This window comes from Hemitrygon akajei, chromosome 7 (assembly GCF_048418815.1).
Source record: "Hemitrygon akajei chromosome 7, sHemAka1.3, whole genome shotgun sequence".
NCBI lineage: Eukaryota > Metazoa > Chordata > Chondrichthyes > Myliobatiformes > Dasyatidae > Hemitrygon > Hemitrygon akajei.
The window spans coordinates 101527109-101547054 of NC_133130.1; the positions used below are offsets into that span (position 1 = coordinate 101527109).

The 19946-nt window shown below is 39.4% G+C and overlaps 1 protein-coding gene across 8 annotated transcripts in view; it reads left to right on the top strand.

Moving 5' to 3' along the window:
• Positions 1-19946, top strand: part of LOC140730740 (1-acyl-sn-glycerol-3-phosphate acyltransferase delta-like) — a 184663-nt gene that overhangs the window by 72710 nt on the left and 92007 nt on the right. Inside the window, exon 2 of one of the 8 annotated variants that reach the window (XM_073051575.1) lies at positions 9438-9461. The exons of the other annotated variants lie outside the window; for them this stretch is intronic. The gene's annotated coding sequence lies outside the window, so the exon portion shown is untranslated. The remainder of the gene's footprint in view (positions 1-9437; positions 9462-19946) is intronic. 8 annotated transcript variants of the gene reach the window in all.

Here is a 19946-nt window from a genome sequence, read left to right on the forward strand (position 1 = left end):
CAGAGTATCTGGCCGAGTACTGAAGACCTGTGCAGACCAACTGGTTGGTGTGTTCACCGATATCTTCAACTTCTTACTCTGGCAGTGTGTGGTACCCACCTGCTTCAAGCAGGTTTCAATCATACCAGTGCCCAAGAAGAGCGTGGTAACCTGTCTAAATCACCATTGCCCAATGGCAATGTGAAGTGTGAACCCACAGTGTGAAGTGTTCTGAGAGGCTGTGTTGAAGCTTATCAGTTCCTGTCTGAATGGTGACTTGGAACCACTCCAATTTGCCTACCAAAACAACAGATCTATAGTAGATGGCTCACTGGATCTTCACACAACCATGGAACATCTGGACAGCAAAGATGCATACATCAGGATGTTCTTTATCAATTATTGCTCAGCATTTAACACCATCCTAACCTTAAAACTAATCAGTAAACTCTAAGTCCTGGACCCCAATACCCCTATGGATATTGGATCCTGGATTTCCTCACTTGTAGATCCCAGTCAGCTCAGATCGGCAAAAACGTCTTCCACAATCTCCATCAGCACAGGAGTACTGCAGGGATGTGTAATTAGCCTGTTGCTCTACCCGCTTTACACCCATGACTGTGTGGCTAAGTCCAGCTCCAACACCATATACAAGTTTGCTGATGACGCCACTGTTGTGGGCTGTATCAAAGGGGGTGATAAATCAGCATACAGGAGGGAGGTTGAAAACTTGGCTGAGTGGTGTAATAACAACCACCTCTCACTCAATGTCAATAAGACCAAGGAACTGATTGTAGACTTCAGGAGAGGGAAACCAGAGGTCCATGAGCCGGTAATCATTGAACAGAGGTGGAGAGGGTCAGTAACTTTAAGTTCCTGGGTGTCACTATGTCAGAGGACCATCACATAAATGCAATTGCAAAGAAAGCACGATACGCCTCTACTTTCTTTGGAGTCTGTGGAGGTTTGCCATGTAATCAAAAACCTAGGCAAACTTCTATAGATGTGTGCTGACTGGCTGCATTACAGCTTGGTATGGGAATACCAATGCCTTGGAGCAAAAATATCCTACAAAGGGTAGTGAATTCAGCCCATTCACGGGTAAAACACTTCCAACCATAGAGCATATCTACATGAAGCATTGCCATAGAGAAGCAGTATCCATTATCAAAGATAGTCACCTCCCTGTCCTCTCTCTTTTCTCACTACTGTCATCCGGTAGAAGGTACAGGAGCCTCAGAATTTGCACCACCAGGTTCAAGAACAGTTACTACCCCTCAACCATTAGGTTCTTGAACAAAAGGGGCTAGCAACACTCATTTAAGGAATCTGTTATATTGTTATTTCTTGCTTGTTAATTATTGCTATGTACTTATATCTGTATTTGCACGGTTTGTTTACAGTTAACAGTTCCTGATGTTTAGAGTTACTGTTCTATAGATTTGCTAAGTATGCCCGCAGAAAAAGAATCTCAGGGTTGTAGGTGGTGACATGTATGTACTCTGATAATAAATTTTACTTTAAACTTTGTAAATCTCAAGGCTACACAGTCCTGCAGTACGCTCATCATTATCAGATTTTTCATCAGCAGCATGCAGATTAGTTCTCTTTTTGAAACTGTAAATTGACTTTTTAGCTTTTTTTCTTCCCTGTGCAGTCCAATTATTTTTTGTGTGCCCGCCATGCTCCTCGAATGTGTCCTACTCTGTTGCATTTTCTTCAAGTTTGCCTTCAAACCTGCATTGGTCTGGCGTATGTGAGCCGCTGCTACAATGGTAACACAATTATTTCGGCCAGGCTGGGTTTTGCTTAGATGTTGCAATTTTGTTCATGCTCACATTCATTGCTGACTACAACTCAGTTGTGTCCCTGTCTGCCATTTCCATTGAAACAGCCTTTTCAACTGCTCTTTTAACTGTGAGTTATGCTTCAATTAAGAGCTGTACAGATTTCACAAACTAACGGACCTCTCAGTACATCATTAGGCCTATCACTGAACTGACAATGCTCAATCTGTTCAATTCAGCCACATACGCTGAAATTTCGTTTTGATTCTGCTTATGAAAGCATTCTGCAATCACCAGTGGCTTTGGTTCTAGGTGTTCCTGCATTACTTTGACAATATCTGCAAAGCTATTTTCTGATGGTTTGGTTAGAGCAGTCAAACTTTGAAGCAAACTGTATGCTTTTAAACCCAATGCACTCAGCAAAACTGATACTTATTTCCCATTGGCTATTTTATTTGCTTCAAAATTCTGTTCAATTTGCTCAGTATATAAAATCCAGTTATCTGTTGTGTAATCTAATATTTTCTGATGTAGCCAAACATTTCTGTTCTTTTTTTTAATGATTATCTTTCAGTACTCATTGTTTATGAACCTGTAAATTCTTGCATTTTCTACAGTTTTTTAAACTCGACTGTCAGCACATGCTAGGCTGTCTTTTTTCACCATTTGTTATTGTTTTTATTTTTTTGGTTCGAATGTCTCTCTGGACTTCAATAAGTTGATAGCAAATGTTATGTTCTGTAACTTAAAAACATTAATCTTTTCCAAAAATCAACACAGGAGTCTGGGAATGTGAACCTAACCAATTTTTACTTCAAGCAAGGCACACATGTATCACATTGAAGTGTGATGATGCATGTTATTCATGTATTTATATATATAACCCATAATGAATTATTTAACCAAACAAGAATGCTTAGTCAAATGAGACACTTCAGCTGATTCTCCAGGAATCAAACTGACGAGTCTTTACTTCATCCCCTCCAGTGTAAACAGATTCTATCTTGGATAGCATTCCTGGACACAATTATTTCAGAAATTGAGTCCTGTGCACATTACTTTAGGTACTGGCTCACCAATGCCCCAAATAATTGGAGCACGACTTGCATGTGACTTTCAATGATTCATGTACAAAGATACCCAGGCCTTGAACATCAATACTTTAGAATTTCGCACTTTTAAAGAAAAATCTTGAAAAGATTTGTTCAAATTCCACCATTGAGCATATCTACAAGGAGTGCTGTCACAAGAAAGCAGTATCCGTCATCAAGGACCCCTACCATCCAGGCTCTCATCTATTTGCCATCGTTGGGAAGAGGGTGCAGGAACCTTAGGGCCCACACCACCAGGTTCATAACAGTTATTACCATCAGCCTCCTGAACCAGCGTGGAAAACTTCACTCACCCCCAACTCTAAACTGATTCTGCAACTTATGGACTTGCTTTCAAGAACTCTATACAACTCACTTTCTCAACCTTATTTACTTACTTTTTAAGTTGTTTTTGTTTATTGTATTTGCACAGTTTGTTTTGCAGATTGGTTGCTTGTATTTGTTTATGTGTAGTTTTTAATTCATTCTATTGTATTTCTTTGTTCTACTGTGAATGCCTGCAAGAAATTGAATCTCAGTATAGTATATGATGACATACGTAATCTGATAATAAATTTACTTTGAACTTTCAAATGTGAATTCACTCTCTAAATTCAGCCTCTGCCTAATTCTACTATTATATTGCAAGGGTTCTGTTACTGCTTAATAAATTCCAGCAGTCTCTTACTAATGTCTGCTGTTCCCCATTCTCTCTTGTTCTTTTAAACTGTGGGTTTACAATTATCACATTTCAATTATGGGAACCATTCCAAAGTTTATTGTTCTTTTTTGACAATGATGACCATTGCATTTAGTATCTCCAGCTTAGCTTTTTTATTAAACACTAGTATGTAAAGTAAAGTAAGTTTGCACAATCAGGTTATCGGGTCTAAGTACACAGGCGCAATATTTGTTTAATTTCTCCTTATTCCTTAGTATCATTTTTTGGTTTCAGTCTGTAAGGAAGCACTTTTAATTTTGGTTAATCTTTTTATAAACATATAGAAGCTCCATTTTGCCTGTCCTTTCTAAAAGAGAATTATTTAAAAAATTTTAATATCCAAACTTGGTCACATTACCCCCAAATACCTGTTGCGGCTGTTAGAATGTACTAATTTATTTTCAGTTATGCATTAACTTATCGCCTTTGTTAGAAATCCTGTGTGTATTCAGATAGAAAATTAAAATTTTGTTTTATCATTTTTGCCTGGAAATTAAATGTACTTTCATCGTTTACAGATCTAAGTAAACTAGCCTGATACTCACCTGATCCTTTAATACAAAGTTCAAAAAGTTTGAAGTAAAAAGTAATTTTTATTAAACAAGTCAAGTCAACTTTTATTGTAATTTCGAGCATAACTGCTGGTACAGTGCATAGTAAAAATGAGACAACATTTTTCAGGACCATAGTGTTACATGACACAGTACAAAAAACTAGACTGAACTACGTAATCAAAAAAAACACAGAGAAAGCTACACTAGACTACAGACCTACACTGGACTGCATAAAGTGCACAAAAACAGTGCAGGCATTACAATAAATAATAAACAGGACAGTAGGGTAAGGTGTCAGTCCAGGCTTCGGGTATTGAGGAGTCTGATAGCTTGGGGGAAGAATGTGTTACATAGTCTGATCGTGAGAGCCCGAATGCTTCGGAGCCTTTTCCCAGACGGCAGGAGGGAGAAGAGATTGTATGAGGGGTGCATGGGGTCCTTCATAATGCTGTTTCCTTTGCGGATGCAGCGTGTCGTGTAAATGTCCGTGATGGCAGGAAGAGAGACCTCGATGATCTTCTCAGCTGACCTCACTATCCGCTGCAGGGTCTTGCGATCCGAGATGGTGCAATTTCCGAACCAGGCAGTGATGCAGTTGCTCAGGATGCTCTCAATACAACCCCTGTAGAATGTGATGAGGATGGGGGGTGGGAGATGGACTTTCCTCAGCCTTCGCAAAAAGTAGAGACGCTGCTGGGCTTTCTTTGCTGTGGAGCTGGTGTTGAGAGACCAGGTGAGATTCTCCGTCAGGTGAACACCAAGAAATTTGGTGCTGTTTACGATCTCTACCGAGGAGCCGTTGATGTTCAGCGGGGAGTGGTCGCTCCATGCCCTCCTGAAGTCAACAACCATCTCTTTTGTTTTGCTCACATTAAGAGATAGGTTGTTGGCTCTGCACCAGTCCGTTAGCCGCTGCACCTCCTCTCTGTAAGCTGATTCATCATTCTTGCTGATGAGACCCACCACGGTCGTGTCATCGGTGAACTTGATAATATGGTTCAAGCTGTGTGTTGCAGCACAGTTGTGGGTCAGCTGAGTGAACAGCAGTGGACTGAGCACGCAACCCTGGGGAGCCCCCGTGCTCAGTGTGATAGTGTTGGAGATGCTGCTCCCGATCCGGACTGACTGAGGTCTCCCAGTCAGGAAGTCTAGGATCCAGTTGCAGAGGGAGGTGTTCAGGCCCAGTAGGCTCAGCTTTCCAATCAGTTTCTGAGGGATGACTGTGTTGAATGCTGAACTGAAGTCTATGAACAGCATCCGAACGTATGTGTCTTTTGTCCAGGTGGGTTAGGGCTAGGTGGAGGGTGGAGGCAATGGCGTCATCTGTTGAGCGGTTGGGACGGTACGCAAACTGCAGGGGGTCCAGTGAGGGGGGCAGCAGGGTCTTGATATGCCTCATGACGAGCCACTCGAAACACTTCATGATGATGGATGTAAGTGCAATGGGACGGTAGTCATTTAGGCAGGACACTGAAGACTTCTTCGGTACGGGGACGATGGTGGTGGCTTTGAAGCACGTTGGAACGGTGGCGCTGCTCAGGGAGATGTTGAAGATGTCAGTGAGAACATCTGCTAGCTGGTCTGCATGTCCTCTGAGCACTCTACCAGGGATGTTGTCTGGTCCAGCAGCCTTCCGTGGGTTGACCCTGCACAGGGTTCTTCTCACGTCGGCCACGGAGAGAGACAGCACCTGGTCATTTGTAGGAGGGGTGGACTTCCTCGCCGCCACATCATTTTCCGCCTCAAACTGGGCGAAAAAGTTATTCAGAGCATTTGGGAGGGACGCATCACCTGCACAGTCAGGTGATGTTGTCTTGTAATTGGTGATGTCCTGGATGCCCTTCCACATGCACCGTGTGTTGCCGCTGTCCTGGAAGTGACTGGATTAGCTGGGCATGTGCACGCTTTGCCCCTCTGATGGCTCGGGACAGTTTGGCCCTTGCTGTTGTTAGACTTGCCTTGTTGCCTGCTCTGAAGGCGGAGTCGCGGGACCTCAGCATTGCATGCACCTCTGCGGTCATCCGTGACTTCTGGTTGGCACGTATAGTGATGGTCTTGGACAGAGTAACATTATCAATGCACTTGCTGATGTAGCTGGTCACTGATGCTGTGTACACCTCTAAGTTGGTAGAGTCGCCATCGGTTGCAGCCTCCCTGAACATGTGCCAGTCAGTGTGCTCAAAGCGGTCTTGAAGAGCAGAGATATTAAACATCAACTTTATACCTAACTTAAATGTGTATTCGAGGGGTGATTAATACTCATCTCCTTCTACCTTAGGCCATGAACTTATCAATCACCCCTGATGAGTTATTAACTTCAAACTTTCTGCATAATCACTCAAAGAGTTGAACTGCATATGCATGTAAAGAGAGCTGTATAACTCATCTCCTTCTACCTTAGGTCACAAACTTATCAATCACCCCTGCAGTGGACAATTCCTGGAGGTCTAAGATCCGTATGATCCACAACCACTGGACTGAGTGTGTAAATGTAGGAGGGGCTATGTTGAAAAATAAATGTGCTAGGTTTTTAAAAATTGACTCCTTCTACCTTAGGCCACAAACATATCAATCACCCTTCTTATGAGCAATTATAACAAAGTTTTAAGGTGAACTCTAAAGAAGTGGTACCATAATAAATTAAAGTTCCTTTTCAGTTATTATTTTTGCTCTCCTGAGCAAGTTTGAGATTGCAGATGTATTTAAGATTATTTCCTAATAAGATTACACAAAAATACAATAATTTATATCGGTTTTCTTCCATCTAAGCCTTCAAAAGAGTCCATCCCTTTATCTCTGTCTGCTACACTATCCTTGTATGCACCTATCACCCTTGTCAGGTTCTTGCCTGCATACTTTAATTCTCCCTCCCTTCAGCAGCTCCCTATCTTGCATCTCTCACGTCTCTGTCTCTTACAGAATTTTTGTTTTGTAGATGCCATTACAGGTAAATAATTAACTATGACTACTAAACAGTCCATTAATTTTTGTAATTCCTTAAGACCATAAGATAATAAGATATAGGAGCAGAATTAGGCCATTTGGCCCATTTTATTCTGCCCAGCCATTTCATCATGACTGATCCATTTCCCTCTCATTCCCTTACCAATCAAGAATCTATCAACCTCTGCCTTAAATGTACATAAAGACTCAGCCTCCACAGCTGCCTGTGGCAAATAATTCTACAGATTCACCACTCTCTGGCTAAAGAAATTGGAAATTAGCTAAAGTAATTCCAAAATGTTTGACTTATGTCCTCATGGCCTTGTTTGTAATTTGTTTCCCATTTTGAAGTTTACTGTTGAATCTGTTCTAGCAAATTTCTAAGCTGAGCATTCTAGATCATCGTAACTTGCACACAATAGGACTCTCTATGTTCACATCAGATTATCAAATCTGTTTTTGCTGTTAACTGAGATGTCAGCCAACGCAAACTCTTTATTTCACTTTACTGAAAATCTTACATTTTAAATACCAGTTTACTAATAAATTTTGTAACTTTCATGTATTTAGCATGATGCTGCAAATTTTATTAATATGGTAGTGTTGAATTCTGGGAGACAAAAGTTAGAAGTTGCAAGCATTTTTGAAGAAGTACAGAAGAATTTTAATCGGGTTTAATGGTAGAAGTTGTTCCTAAAAGTTTTGTCCATTTTGCATTGCTGTAGAGATGTCAATGGCCACACCTATGACAACAGTATCAATTATTTAGATTTGCGGACTGCTGAATAGACTAGTCCTAGCCTGCAGAGTTAGATCAAATGAAATTGAGCATTGCATGGAAAGACAATTTAGCATGATATAAAAGCAACTAGAAACAAAAACGGTAAGGTTTTGCATTCGGAGAGTTAAAGAGGGGGCAGTGAAAGGTGTATCAGAAAAAAGTAAATTTGGTTTAGACTGACTTCAGGTTCCAGTTTATTGTACAACTTACACTATAAATGCCATGAAAAATAACTTTATTGCAACAATGGAATTGTACATAACAAATGAGTCATGTTGGATTCTGATGTTTTGGTGATCCAAAGGTGGTTCTTACACAGAGGAGTAGGGCACTGAGGAGTGGGAATACAAGTCTATAATTCATTGAAAGTAGCATTAAAGTTAGATAGGGTGTTACGGTTCAGCAACAATGAATATATGATTGAGACAGGTTTTTTATAACAAATAAAACATTTATTAAACACTGCTAAAACAAACCCCCCAAAAGTAAACAAACAACTAACTTAATCGGAAGTCAACTGCGATACAGCAGCTTGAACAGTCCTTAAAGTGAGAAATGCAAACTCAGTTCTTTAAAATAGTATTGAAAAGCATCCAAAATGATTTACATTCAGTTAAAGGAGTGACTTTCTTTGAATTAAATCCTCTTTCATGTTACTGCTGATCCCAGCCGAAGTATGCTTTGCCGAGGGATTTACGATTGAAAAAAAAATGGCTTAAAGGCACTGACCTTTCCTTGGCAAAACTCTGCATCCAATTCCCTGCTCTTTTTTGGCAAAACAGGAGTTAACACGGACACAGGTTACTAATTCCTCGTGCGAAGATTAAATAAAGGTCGAACCTGCTTCACGGCCGAAATCAACTTTCTTCGATCTTTCAGCTCCCCGAACGTTGACGAATCTTCACTCTCCAACTTGATTTTAACTGGCAGTATTGTAGCAAAACTGCCGGCAATAACCTTTGACTTAAGGCAGAAAGTAAAACTCCACTTTAAAATAAAACTGCGTCATTACTTAGAATACACAGCAACATGGAGTCACTGGCGAATTCAGCCACGAACTGCCCCACCTCACAGGGAGGGGTTCTCCTTTTATACCCGGTTGAAAAAAACTATCACATGACCTCTCTCTGGCGGGAAAATGACATCACTCCACCATCACAAGACCATTATCTCATGTTCAGCATAGCTTCAATTACATCATGGTCAAGTGACAGGTACGAGATACCCATAGGTAACACCTCCCTCCAAAAAAAATTTTTGATCTGTCAAGAACAAAATTTTAACAATTAACTATTTACAAGAGAAGAAATGCAAATTTATAAAATTTACAATGCACACAGTATACATAATATTATCATACAGCATCTTACAACTTACTATACAGTAGGAGTGTTACAAATGTTAGAAAATATCACTCCATAAAAAAATTACATTGTACATTCAACATCGAGATAGACAATCAGCAATCACATCATCTTTACCTTTAATATGAGTTATTAAAATATTGTACTGTTGTATCATTAAACCTTTCATTACTAAATTGGAGTTTAATGTATTTCTTTAACAATTTTCTTTAACCAGGCCTCGACTTACAACAGAACTAAGGTAAGTCACAGTGGCATTTCCAAATTCGCTTTTAGCCAAGTTAATAGTTAAGTTAGCTTTTGAAAACCTTTGAAATAATTTCTTCACCACAGTAATGTGTGCTTCCCACGTATCATTTCCTGTCACCAAATCGTCAATATAAGCATCTGTATCTTTCAATCCCTGAATCACAGAGTTAATCATCCTCTGGAAAGTACCTGGGGCATTCTTCATCCCAAATGGAAGAACATTATATTCATATAACCCAGATGGAGTTACAAATGCAGAAATCTCTCTACCTCTATCCGTTAATGGAACACACCAATACCCTTTCAATAAATCAATCTTTGTAAGGAACTTTGCTTTTCCAATTTTATCTACACAATCAATCTACTTTAGGAATTGGATATGCATCTGTTTTCGTTACAGCATTCACCTTCCTGCAGTCCATACAAAACCTAATACTACTGTCTGGTTTTGGCACCATAACTCAAGGTGAACTCCAATTCGAATTAGAAGGTCGAATAATATTATTCTCTACAAAATATTTAATTTCTTTCTCAGCAAGTTCACATTTTTCCGTGTTCATCCTATATGGATGTTGTTTAATGGGTTTGGCATCTCCAACATCTACATCATGTAAAGCTACAGTGGTTCTTATAGGAACGTCTGGAAACAAATCCTTATATTTAAAAATTAATTGCTTCATCTGTTACTTCTGTTCTGGCTGTAAATGTGCTAACTTCTCATCAATATTTTTCAGAATGTTTGAGTTTTGTAATCTGGCAGAAACAATGTTGGGTTTAGAATGAGTTTCAGATGAATCATCTATTATGCTCCTAGTGAGATCAGACTCATTATCATTAACCACAACAGTCACAGTAGCAGACTGTTTCTCATAATATGGTTTTATCATATTTGTATGGCAAAGTTGAGTTGGCCTTCTACGATCTGGAGTTTTTAATCACGTAATCCACATCATTGATTTAAGACACAATTTCATAAGGACCATGAAATCTAGCTTGTAAAGGATTCGTTTGCACTGGGAAAAGAACCAGCACCTTATCTCCAGGCTTAAACGTCCTCATCATAGCTGCTTTATCGTACCAGGTTTTCATTTTCTCCTGAGCCAATTTTAAATTTTCCTTGGCTAAGCTACAAGCTTTATGTAACCTGTCCTTAAATTTTAAAACATAGTCCAACAAATTAGTGTGTACTTCTTTATTAGTCCATTGTTCTTTTAATAAAGTCCTCTAACTCTAACTCTATGCCCAAATGCAAGTTCAAATGAACTGAAACCTAAGCATTCCTGCACCGATTTCCTTACTGCAAATAGAAGTAAGTGTGTACCCTCATCCCAATCATTTTCATTTTCCACACAATACTTCCTAATCATAGTCTTGAGGGTAGAATGAAACCTCTCCAAGGCACCTTGCGATTCTGGATGGTATGCAGATGAAGTGATTTGCTTAGCTTCCAATTTATAAACCATCTGTTGAAACAATCCAGACATAAGATTTCTACCTTGATCAGATTATATTTCCTTAGGCAACCCAAAATAAGTAAAGAATTTTATAAGAGCCTTTGTTACAGTTTTAGCTGTTATATTCCTAAGTGGTACTGCCTCTGGAAATGTAGACACAGTGCACATGATAGTCAACAAGTATTGATAACCAGTTTTAGTTTTTGGTAATGGATCTACACAATTTATAATAATTTTAGAAAATGCTTCAACAAATGCTGGAATAGGTTGTAATGGAGCCACTGGTGTATCTTGATTTGGTTTACTCACAATTTGACAAGTATAGCATGTTCTGCAAAACATCGCCACATCTTTTCTTAAACCAGGCCAGTAAAAATGTTTTAAAATCTTGTCCACAGTTTTCCTTACCCCTTGATGTCCACCCAATGGGCTAAAGTTAAAATCTCATTTTGATAAACTTTAGGAACAACTACCTGGTGAACAACATTCCATTCATCACTTGCAGGAATTGTAGGCGGTCTCCACTTCCTCATCAGTACACCTTTCTCAAAATAATATCCTACTGGCACCTTATCAATTTCACTGTCTAGAAGAGTTTGTTCTTTTAATTTAATAATCTCAGGGTCTCTACTCTGCTCTGCTATCATCTCCTTCCGAGACAGAGACAAATCTTCATGGTCAGACTTACTCCAAGAATCTTGTTCAAACAATGAAGGTAAGAAAGTTTCTGACATATCCTCAAAACTCGAATCCTGAGTTGAACAGTCAGGGGTAACAACCTCATTCTGCACATCAATCTTTTTAGCCATAGCTCGAGTTACAACACAGGAAGAATCTGTATTAGAATCCATCCCTGGTTCCTCTGATTCTATTGTCAAATGCATTTCAGGAAAAACTTGTCTACCTGCCAAATACCTAACGATAAAGAAATATCCTTCACAGATAAGCTAGGCTGTAGTCCTACTTTAACAAGTCCTGTAACTAACGCTGACTTTAAATTCACCTTATGCAGATATACAGGCATAAGGGCACTTCCAACACCTCGTATATAATTTACCTCACCAGTGTCAGACTCTTCATTAAACTTTAACACACTGTTTAACATCAGTGATTGAGAAGCTTCAGTATCCCTAAGGATTTTTATTGGCAGATCCTTCTTTCAAGGATACAAATCCTTCAGTTATAAAATGATCATATCCCTTCCTAACTTGATCAGACTCCAACAAAACTTCATTTGTGTTTATCAAACCCTGTGATTTTACAGGTGTTTCAGTATGTTGCACACAAGCATCTGGGACTGCTTCCTTTTCTTTCTTTTCCAATCAGAAACAGTTAGCTATTACGTGACCAGGTTTCTTACAATAATTACAAATGGGACCAAGTTCCTCCATTAAAATCAGCTCTTCCAATTTATTATAGTCCCCAATTACGTTTTTAGAGGAAACCCATCTTTCAAAACACACAGCTTTATCATAGGCAAATTAAACATAAGTTTTGTCCAGAGATTTCTTCAAATTTCTGAATCTTTCTCTATACGCTTCTGGGACTAACTCATACACCTTCAATATGTGCATTTTCACAATATCATAATCAAGTGCTTGCTCAGCAATTAAAGCTGAATAAACCTGTTGTATTAAAGCTGTATAAACCTGTTGTGCTTTGCCTTTAATTACACTCTGCAACAACACTGACCATTTCTCTTTCGGCCACTCTGAAATCAGAGCAATCGTTTCAAAATGTTGAAAATATTTCTCTACTAAATGGAGGGACCAATTTAATTTCCTGACTAACAACAAATGTTTTTCTAGAACCAGGAGACTGATTCTCAGACTTTAATTCCGCTATCTTAAGATCAAATTCCCTCTGTTTATCCTCAGCTTCTAACCTACATAATTCCAAGTTAGCTTCCAACTGTTTCTTTTTATTTTCAGCTTCTAACCGACTTAGTTCCAAGTTAGTTTGCAATTCCTTCTGTTTTAATTCAGCTTCTATTTTTAACTTTTCTAATGCTACCTGTTCCAATTGTAACTAAATCACTGCTTTACTCACAGTAAACTTATCTAAAACCAATACATCAAACACATTTGACTCTATATAGTGTTCCGTGATTTTCCTCTGAATTACAGGCTTTGTTGTATCTTTTGAAATACCTTTAAGTTCCAACCTGCTAGCAATCTCCAATACATCATCTTTTTTCCACCTTCGCTAATAACTCCGCGTCTAGCGAAGCCAGGAAGTCATCAATATTCATTGTTGTCAAATACCACTCACAAACCAATCAAACAAAAGAGTTGAGTATTCCCCTTTTCCAAAGCACCAATCAAAAATTAAACAAGCATTTAAACTCAAAAATGGATTCAGATCGCATGAGCCCCCAAATATTATGGTCCAGCAACAATGAATATATGATTGAGACAGGTTTTTTATAACAAATAAAACATTTATTAAACACTGCTTAAAAAAACCCCAAAAGTAAACAAACGACTAACTTAACCGGAAGTCAGCTGCGATACAGCAGCTCGAACAGTCCTTAAAGTGAGAAATGCAAAGTCAGTTCTTTAAAATAGTATTGAAAAGCATCCAAAATGATTTACAGTCAGTTAAAGGAGTGACTTTCTTTGAATTAAATCCTCTTTTACGACGTTACTGCTGATCCCAGCCGAAGTATGCTTTGCTGAGAGATTTACGATTGAAGAAAATAAAACAGCTTAAAGGCACTGACCTTTCCTTGGCGAAACTCTGCATCCAATTCCCTGCTCTTTTTTTGGCAAAACAAGAGTTAACATGGACACAGATTACTAATTCCTTGTGCGAAGGTTAAATAAAGGTCGAACCTGCTTCACGGCCGAAATCAACTTTCTTCGATCTTTCAGCTCCCCGAACGTTGACGAATCTTCACTCTCCAACTTGATTTTAACTGGCAGTATTGTAGCAAAACTGCCGGCAATAACCTTTGACTTAAGGCAGAAAGTAAAACTCCACTTTAAAATAAAACTGCGTCATTACTTAGAATACACAGCAACATGGAGTCACTGGCGAATTCAGCCACGAACTGCCCCACCTCACAGGGAGGGGTTCTCCTTTTATACCCGGTTGAAAAAAACTATCACATGACCTCTCTCTGGCGGGAAAATGACATCACTCCACCATCACAAGACCATTACCTCATGTCTAGCATAGCTTCAATTACATCATGGTCACGTGACAGGTACGAGATACCCATGACAAGGGTCATAAAGAAAGCTTTTGGCACATTGGACTTCATAAGTCGAAGTATTGAGTACAGAAGATGGGATGTTATGTTGAAGTTGTATAAGATGTTGGCAAGGCCTAATTTGGAGTATTGAGTGCAGTTTTGTTCACCTACCTGCTGGAAAGAAGTAAACAAGGTTGAAAGAGTGCAGAGAAAATTTACAAGGATGTTGTTGGAACTGGAGACCTGAGTTATAAGGAAAGATTAACTAGGTTAGAACTTTATTCCCTAGAAGATTGAGGGGAGATTTTATCAAAGTGTACAAAATTATGCAGTTATGGAAAGGGTAAATGCAAGCAGGCTTTTTCCACTGAGGTTGGGCAAGACTACAACTAAAGGTCATGGGTTAAGGGTGAAAGGTGAAATGTTTAAGGGGAACATGAGGGGAAACTTCACTCAGGTTGGTGAGAGTGTGGAACAAGCTGCCAGTACAAATAGTGGATGCGATTTTGATTTCAACGTTTTAAGGGAAGTTTGGATAGGTACATGGATGGGAGGGGTGTGGAGGGCTATGGTCTGCGGGCAGGTTGATGGGAATAGGCAGCTTAAATGGTTTGGCACAGATTAGATGGGCCAAAGGGCCTGTTTCTGTGCTGTAGTTTTTTTATGACTCTTACTCTAAGTCAAGAATGAGGCATAAAACCTTTGGCTAATGGCTGTTTTATTATATGTGTCAAGAGCAAAGAAGTAATAAGAGAGTTTTAAAAAAAATAGAACAGCCTGAAAAGTAGTCACAGTCTTTCCATACTAGACTAGAGATAACAGAAATTCCATTGATAATAATCAATAAAATAGCCAGATTTAATTAATGCAACATCTACTGAAAACAAGAAGTTTCTGGAAAAAGAGGCAACTGTACCATAATTACTAGAAAATTCACTGAACAATCACATGTATATAGGTAATTATAATACAGCCCAATTCAGCAGTCATCAAACTTAATTTAACAAATTAGACATGTACAACAAAGAGTAAAAGAAACCTTGAGGTGTATGTGTTTTAGATTCCTGTACCTCCTGCTCTTTGAGGTGCAGGAATTGAGAAGGGACCATGAACTGGATGATTGGGGTCCCCAGTGATAGATATCAATTTCCTGAGGTTTTGCTTCTTGTATGTGACCTCTGGTGGACATCCAGCTTCCTGTAGGAAAGATGAAATGTGGTCAGCGAGAGGGAGGGTCAGAAGAATGTGTCGGTAAACTGAGGATAATGAGATAACTAGTATCAGAGAAGCAAATGTGGACAGCATAACGAAGTTAACTGAATTGTTTGCAAGAAATGAGAATAGAGATTGAAAAAAACGTTGGCTGATCAGAGTTTCTGATCTCCAACATCAGTTGATGTTTAATGAGTGAGAAGGGGGCAGCATGGTAGCATAGCAATTAGCATAATGCTTTACAGCACCAGCTACCCGGGTTCATTTCCTGCCGCTGTCTGTATGGAGTTTGTACGTTCTCTCCGTGAACAGGTGAGTTTCCTCCAAGTGCTCTGGTTTCCTCCCATATTCCAAATCCCTACCGGTTGGTAGGTTAATTGGTCACATGAGTGTAATTGGGCGGAGTGGGTTTGTTGGGCTGGAAGGACCTGTTACTGTGCTGACCCTATAAATAAAAATACTAAATTATGACTCTTTGGCTGTATGGTGAATACCATGTGATTAGAGTCGCCTTGGTAAATAAGCATTTGTGCATCAAATCTGTGTGTCACTTTGTATTGTGCACATTTGTTGTTTGTTAATCTTTGTTTATGCATGCAAATTTGTTCAGGAGCCTGATGGTTGTAGGGTGAAAACTGTTCCTGAATCTGGTGCTATGGGACCTGGGGTCCTATACCTCCTTCCTGAGAGCATGGCCTGCATGTTCGGAGTCCTCAATAATGGAGGCTGCTTTCTTGTGATAGTACTCCTTGTAGATGTGCTCAATGGTGAGGTGGCTTTGTGATGGACTGGGCTGTATCTACCCCTTTCTGTAAAATAAATACGGTGCCCATAAAAAGTATTCAGCCCCTTTGGAAGCTTTCATGTTTTATTGTTTTACAACATTGACTCACAGTGGTTTTAATTTGGCTCTTTTTGACACTGATCAGCAGAAAAGATTATTTCGTGTCAAAGTGAACACAAATTTCTACAGATGGTTCTAAACATTACAATTATTAAACACAAAGTGATTGATTGCATAATTACTCACCCTCTTGAAGCCAGTATTTAGTAGATGTGCCTTTGGCAGCAATTACAATCTCAAGTTTGTGTGAATAGGTCTCTATCAGCTTTGCACATCTGGACACTGCAGTTTTTCCCCATTCTTCTTTAGAAGACTGCTCAAGATCTGTCAGATTGCATGGATATCATGAGTGAACAGCCCTTTTCAAGTTCAGTTACAAATTTTCAATTGAATTGAGGTCTGGACTCTGACTTGGCCACTCCAGGACATTAACTTTGTTATTTTTAAGCCATTTCTGTGTAGCTTTGGCATTATGCTTGGGTCATTGTCATGCTGGAAAACAAATCTCCCAAGTCATCTTTCTCTTGCAGATTGCATCAGGTTTTCCTCCAGGATTTCCCTGTATTTTGCTGTGTTGATTTTACCCTCTACTTTCACAAGCCTTCCAGTGCCTGCTGTAGTGAAGCATCCCCACAGCATGATGCAGCCACCACCACACTTCATGCTAGGGATGGTGTGTTTTTGATGATGTGCAGTGTTTGGCTTATGTCAAACAGTGTTTAGTTTGATGGCCAATAAGCTCAATTTTGATTTCATCAGACCATAGAACCTTCTTCTGGCTGACTTCAGAGTCTCCCACATGCCTTCTGGCAAACTAGCCTAGATTTCATGTGAATTTTTTTTCAGATGGGGTTTTCTCTTTGTCACTCTCCCATAAAGCTATGACTGGTGAAGCACCCAGGCAACAGTTATTGTATGTGCAGTCTCTCCCATCTCAGCCATTGAAGCTTGTAACTCCTCCAGAATTGTCATAGGTCTCTTGGTGGCCTCCCTCACTCGTCCCCTTCTCGCATGGCCACTCAGTTTTTGAGGACGGCCTGCTCTAGGTGGATCCCATATTCTTTCTAATTCTTGATGATTGACTTAACTGTACACCAAGGGGTATTCAGGGATTTGGAAGTTTTCTTGTATCCATGTTCTGACTGGTGCTTTTTCAATAACCTTTTCACAGAGTTGCTTGGAGTGTTCTTTTGTTTTCATGGTGTAGTTTTTGCCAGGAAACTGACTCACCAGCAGTTGGACCTTCCAGATACAGGTGTATTTTTACCACAATCAATTGAAACACCGTGACTGCACACAGGTGATCTCCATTGAATTAAATATGTGACTTCTGAAACCAATTGACTGTAGCAGTGATGATTTGGTGTGTCATATTAAAGTGGGCAAATACTTATTCAATCAATTATTCTGCATTTTATATTTGTATTTAATTTAGATCACTTAGCAGAGATCTATTTTCGCTCTGACAAGAAAGAGTCTTTTTCTGTTGATCAGTGTCAAAAAAAACCCAGATTAAATCCACTGTGATTCAAAGTCATGGAACAATAAAACATGAAACCATCCAAGGGGGTGAATTGCTTTTATAGGCACTATGGATTCCCTTTGTTTATTTGGGGTACAATGCTGCTTAATTGGGGGCAGGAGACTTGTTTCTAACTAACATCAGATGCATGCACTTTTGTGGCCATTGGATACTACCCCGTAGTGAAATTATACAGTGGATTCTGGTTAATTTGGACACATCGGTGCAAATACATTTTGGCCCAATTAAGTGGCTGCCAGAATTAGCCGAAGTTTCAAAGGATTAGTTAAAAACATTTGATTCAGCCAGTTTCAAGGGGAACGGACTCAGCCTAAGCACACACCCCTCAGCGTCAGTGGCTCCACAGTGGAGAGAATTGAAAACATCAAGTTCCTTGGGGTGCAGATCTCGGACAATCTCACCCGGTCCAGGAACACCACTGGGATTGTGAAACGGGCCCAGCAGAGATTGCACTTTCTGAGGAAACTTAAACAAGCATCACTCCCCACTAACATCTTAACTACATTCTACAGAGACATGGTTGAGAGTGTGCTGACCTTTTGCATCACAACCTGGTACTTCAGCTGCAGTGCTGCCGACAAAAAAGCCTTGCAGAAGGTGGTTAGGGGAGCAGAGAAGGTTATTGGGGTCTCCCTACCTTCTGTCAGAGTCGATGCCTCCAGAAGACATGGTACATCATTAAAGACCCCTCACACCCTCTCTATAAACTGTTTGTTCTTCTGCCATCAGGCAAACGTTACAGGAGCATCAAAACAAAAACCACAAGGCTACTAAACAGTTTCCTCCCACAGGCAGTCAGACTGCTAAATAGCTGCTCTACCTGACTCTGCTTTGGACACTTTTAACTTACACTGGACACTTATAACTTGATTTTAACTGACATGTGGCTGTTGTGTTTTACTATTTATTGTTGTGTTTATTATTTATTGTGTTTGTTATGTTATGTTTGCACTTGCCCCTGGGAAACGCTGTCTCATTCTGCCCTGCAGAGCTGATGTACGGTTAGAATGACAACAAAGTTTTTGAATCTTTGAATATTGAATAGACAAGCTACCGTTTAACTGAGTAACAAATTATATATTTAAATGGACTACAGAATAAGCTAGAACACCATCAATGCCACTACAGTACTATAAAACTATTAGTTCTTAATAGTTATTGATGGAGGATATCAAGATTTTTGACTGTAAATGAACAAAATCAGTGCAGACACCTCATGCAGATAATGGAAACCTTCATACAATGCTTTCAATGATTGCATCCTCCAAATCTTCATTTTCATTGTAACATTCAAGATGATTGTAGATGCTTTCAAATTCTTTGCGGTCCCTAACTTGTTGAAGTAGTGAAATCATTTCATTTTCACTCATTGCTGTTTCTGCCATCTTTAAGTCTGAATGTTTGAAACTGCAGTGAGAAAAGCAGCTCTCAATTATCTTACAGCTTATTTCTCACCAACCACCAGTGACAAAAATCACAGCTCTTGGAGCATAAGAATGGTGTGGTGTCCAACGGCCACAAAAGTGCATGTGTCTGATGTTAGCTAGAAACTGTTCAGCAAGTCTCCTGCCCCAATGAAGTGGCATAGTATCCCAAGAAAACAAAGGGAATCCCAATTATTTTCTCAGTTTTTGTTATTTAAGAGTTATCCCAAATAAAAGACTGCCCTAATTAATCAATGACCCAATTAACCGAATGCACTGTAAGTAATAAAAACCCTGGAATAAAGAACTCCAGAGATTCACTACTCTCTGCAGGGGATGGGGGGGGGGGGGGGGGGGGCTAACATTTCTTTGTAATTGAGTTTCAAATGATTGATACTATAGGGCAGATTTATTTAATATGAGAGAGCATATTTTGGTTTGGGAAAGAAATACCATTGTGAGAGTAATTCATGAAGTGGCTTGATGAGAGGAGTTATAGAGAGGAAGTGCTGCACTTCATAGCAAAATTGCGGTAAAATTTAAAGTAAAGCACACAACCAGGAGTAGAAATGTTATTTGGAATTGTATAAGATGTTGGTGAGGTCTACTTTGGAGTATTGTGTGCAGTTCTGGTCACAAACCTACAGGAAATAAAACAATAAGATTGAAAGACTTCAGAGAAAATTTACAAGGATGTTGAGGACCTGATTTACAGGGAAAGGTTGAGTAGGTTAGGACTATATTTCCTAGAGTATAGGAGGATGAGGTGAGATTTGATGGAGGTATTCAAAATTATGAGGGTAT